The sequence below is a fragment of the Sesamum indicum genome, linkage group LG13, assembly GCF_026168435.1.
Source record: "Sesamum indicum cultivar Baizhima isolate 11 linkage group LG13, ASM2616843v1, whole genome shotgun sequence".
Lineage (NCBI taxonomy): Eukaryota > Viridiplantae > Streptophyta > Magnoliopsida > Lamiales > Pedaliaceae > Sesamum > Sesamum indicum.
The window spans coordinates 16,079,111-16,084,408 of record NC_142669.1 but is presented as its reverse complement, the minus strand read 5'-3'; positions in this window follow the sequence as shown (position 1 = coordinate 16,084,408).

Below are 5,298 nucleotides of genomic sequence, written 5' to 3'. Positions count from 1 at the left end.
CTATTTACCACAGAAGTAGATGAGAATCTTATTGTTTATATCAGTAAATTTTGTAAATTTTACTAAAAATTAGATCCATTTATTGAATAAAAAAACAAAATCATGAATACTAAACTTAATTTCTTATAATATAAAAGAATTACCTGTAATTTTATCCAAACTTCAAGATAGGAAGTATTGGTTGGACAGTGATGAGAGAAGGGCGCATGTAACATATTCGTTTCACACGAATTAGTCAAAGCACTTTAGTTAACTATAAGACAAAAATCGTGCTTCACTTTGTTCGCCATAAATTCTTAGTCAAAGTTGTCAAAACAGTCAATTTTGATATGATATGAATTCACTATAAACCTAACACTGTCTGATAGTTTGAATTTTATTGAGGGTTTGTTTACTTTTGTGAATGGGATTAAGTGTCTGATGGGATTGCGAAAGATTAATGAACGTGTCTGAATAATCTTACTCAATTAAATTTATAAATTTAAATATCTTATAAGAACATGCGATTATCACTTCAATATGCAATTAAAATACCTTGTAAGTCCACATGTATTTTGATTTACCAGGCAAATTACTGAGATGTCCCCCTGCAACAAAACAACAACCATATATTAAAGGGTAAAATAGGTTTGGCTATCATGAATGCGTTTGACGAATTTAATCATGAACATCTCATATTTGGTCATTTTTAGAGAAATTTAGTCATGTATTAACAATTTTAGTCATAACGACCTGTAATTATAGAATTAAAGTTGAGATGTATTATAGTATGAGTGGGACTAAAATTGTTAACACAGGAACCAAAAAAAAAAAATCAAATGTGAGATGTTCAAAACTAAATTTATTAAAAAAAAGAATAAATATATAAATAAAATAAGTTACAAGATTAAACAAAATTAATAACTTAAAGTTAGAGAACAAAAATATAATTTTGCCAATTGTAATCACATTTCGTATCGCTTTTATGTACCATCAATTACAGTACACTATTTTACTGCACAAAATTGAGATTGATAGCGAATAAGGCCAATTTTTCTTGAATGGCTTCGAAATGTAGGGCCTCTAATGGTAGTATGGACATTTTGCAGCTAAACAAGCTTGGCAGATTATGGGTCGGACTAGTATTCAGCTTCCCACGTTTATTGAAACTTAAACTCATAATTTGTTCACACACAATCAAAATGGACACGGCACAGGTTTTAAAAACAAAAAGTAACACATAGTTAAGAATCGTCACGAACATGTAGTGAAATTGATGGGATAAACGTGATAATAATTGACGGTTAAAAAATAATGTGGATCAGTTAAGAGCATAATTGATAATTTTAAAATTTAGTGTTGCAGCATGACAAACAACCATTTGGGAGTGAGAAATGGGTTTCTTTGTCATGTTAAGTATACATAAATTCTTTGTTGTCTTTTAATTTATTTTTCTTGGAGGGTCTTGGTAGAGTGTCGGGCCGAGAAAGTGAAAATGGGCTACAGAGAAGGTACTATGAGAATTGTGCTTAAGCCCAACTTACAAGTACGGATCAATATGGTTGGACCAATAATTTTCTAATAACTTTGGTTGGATCCTTGGCACCCAGATGGCCCTTTGATTCACAAGGTTCCCCGTGGTACGAGGATTACTGGTTTATCCACTGATTCTTGACTTAATTATGTCATTCATCAAGGATTGTGGTCCTTGTGGAATTGGCCTTCAATCTTGGAATAGGGATATCCAAGATATTATTGCTCAACTTCCGGCCACCTCTTCACAAAGTGTTTATACCTTATTCTCATCTGTTTCTGACCCTATTGGATGGGCGGTTCTCTTTCAGGGCTCATTTATGACACCGAGACACAGCTTCATTTTATGGCTTGTGATCCTACAACGCTTGTATACTCTTGACAAGCCTTGAGATGATCCATCTTGTGTGCTTTATTACCAACAGGAATTGGAAACCCATACTCATCATTTTTTTCTGTTGTCCATATGCTAAGCGATGCTTACATCTCTTGGGCTGTGCAGCACGTTTCAAATGGCCATATCCTGATGATTGGAAGGTGGGGATTATTTGGGCTAGCAAGCAGTGGCAGACTAAGCATATGTTAAACTCCGCGGACATAGCTCTGTTGGCAGCACTTGTCTATTTCATTTGACATGAACGTAATTGCAGACGCTTTCAAGGGACAACCCCTAACGAGAAAGGGGTTACCAAAGTAGTACTTGAACACATCCGATCTCGAATTATTAGTGCTGAGGTTAGGCCTTGTTTACAAGCTCATGTATTATATAGAATATGGCATATAGCTTGGTATTGAGGAAATAACTCCTGCGTGAGTGTTGTTTGTACACTATTTTATTTTAATGAAATTTATATTTTCCCAAAAAATAATTATGTATATCATTACCTATTAATTCTTAATTCTTTTTTTTGTTGTTAACAGGAAATTCTATATATATTTTGTATTTTTTTAAGTAAGAGCAATGAGCTATTATTAATTGAAATGAATTGATTATAATTATTCATATCAAATATCAATATTTAATAAAAATATTGCAACAATCATATCTTGATCAATTATATAAATTAAACTAAATCTAACCAACACCTACTAAGCAGTAGAAACAATACCTACTATGCATTAGAAACAACATCCCATATATATGGCGGAGTTCAAACACATAACCTCTAAGGTCATTGAGCCTGATGTATACATCTTCTAATGTTTGGTAGAACATAATGATTGGGACCAACTCTATTCAAAATTGATAAGTTCAAGGGCCAAAAGTATTACTCAAAGAACCGGAGGGACCACAATTATTTTAGTGATATTATTGAAGGCAAAAAAATATAGCTTTCCCATGTAACTAAATTTAGTTTGGATAATTATTATATTTTTTAAGGGGTAATTATACTTACAACCCCTCTTAAAATATTTTCATATTCATGTATATTTTTGCATTTATGAGAAAATAAATATAATATATATATGAAATGAAGCTATCATTATTATATTTTTTTCCCCTTATAAGTACGAAGTTAATATATAAAAATTTCAAATGAGGGGAAAAATTTTGAAATGATGTAATTGTTTGGTTAATAATAATATGTTTTATTCAAATCATAATGAAAGAGGCTTAGATATAAATGGTGAATTTTTTCGGAGATAATATAAGTGTAATTTTCAAATATTCTTGAGAAAAATTAATTTTTATTTTAAATGGAATTTAAATGCAATTAACCCTTTTTTTAATATCGAATCTTTGGATTCGAAGCAAAGCCTTAATTACGTAATTAATGATGATTGTTGATGGGGTCAATGAGAAAGCATCATTATGACATTACAATTTTGGATTAAGATTTATATAATATGATGAACAATTATTATGACAAGAAAATGTGTATTAATAATTTATTCATCGTGGAAAGTATGCTTGTTTTATTGGTAGGTGACAACATATATGATGACAAAACGTGCACTCGAAAATTTTTTACCTTTTTTATTTTCTATCATCTATATAGTCTAGTCATTGTGGCATGTAACATTTATATGCATAAAATCGAAAAAAATTAACATGAATTTTAGAAATAAAGTCAATATATATTAAAAGTAAAGTAAGTGATCGATATATGTGGATGAAAGTTTAGAATAAATATAACAGTATAATGACAATTAAAAATATGACATTAAACATTTTGAATAATTAATAATTATATAATTGGTAATTTAGAATCTGGTGATTCCGCGTCACAAATCGCTAATTGTAAGTGAAGGGCGATTTTCTATTTTATAGTAGTACAAATAAAATATGATATATATGAAGCATTTCAAATAAATAAATAATTATATTAATAAACATTTAAGGGTATGATTGGTAGTTTAAAATCTGGTGCTATAGTGTCAAAAACCACCAATTTTGAGTGATGATTGACTTTTTTTTTTTTTTTTTAATAGCTATTATGAAACTTGATTCTTGCGTCCATATAAATAAGAGTAAAATATATAATATTAAAAAGAAATAGAGAAAAGAAAAGTTATTTGTCATTCATGTAAATTGAATAAATTAATTATTTTATCAGTTGAAGGGCGTTTTACTAAGGTCAAATATTGTCTAATTCACAATGTGGACTTACATCAATTTTTTTGTAAGATTTAACGTGTGTTTTAACTTATGCATTTGATTTTAATTCATGACATTAATAAATCAGCTATAAATACCATGGTCGAAACTATGTGTGCGAACTCAATGCACACTAATGGATTTTTGGAGTGTCACTATTACTTTTGCATTTAGTCTATAACAAAAATTATATATATATATATATATATATATAGAGTGAGAGAGAGAGAGAGTTTAATTTGACGGACATCTGCATTAATGGCATGCAGACTGAAAAGTGTTTAGTGGAAATTTCCTGAAAATCATAAATGATTAAAGCCAATATACATATTTAGCTCTATGTACTTTGATTTCTATATGTCTGCCCACCTTCACTACATTCAATCATATATCACTGCCCCACCGCTTACACCCCCCCCCCCCCTCATTTTATTTTATTTTATTTTTCATTTGAAATGTGGGTATAATTTTATTGACGGTAAAAATCCGAATGTTATCGGAACAAAAAGGGTTAAAATAGCATTCACACCAAGAAAATTAATTATTCTCAATATTATAAATTATAGTAGTTTAGAAATTATTAAGAATCAATGCTATTTATTACAGTTAAATAGAATCGATATAAAAATTTAAGTTTTACCTCTGTTAATTAACCTTCGATATGATTTCATTTAATGTCTAAATATTTATCACAATTTTTAATTGTAGCAAATATTTTAATCTCTCTTAGAGACATAAGGGCTAATTAGTATCCGTCATAATGATTTTGAACTTGTAATCATAGTAATTGATCATAGTGAAAAATCATATTTCTTCTAGTGATTTATCATCTGAATAAATAAATATAACACTTATCCTACTTAAATTAATTAAGAATAATTACATTTACACCCCCTCATCTATTGTTCTTTTATACGAGAGACCCCTGTTTTTTTATAAAATAACAAAAACCACATCTGACAACCTTTAAAATCTATGCCCATGTTGATCCTGTCAAACTTTAATATGATTTTCAATTATAGAAGTACCCTTAGGGGTGTTTCTATAATTACTAAAAGATTGAGGAGTGTCAAAGTAATATACATAGAAATGAGTAATATAACTCCATATATTTTTTATTATTTATATTAATTTTGTATTTAATTTTAAATTATTTTATTAATTTTTTAAATTAAATCTCTACATAA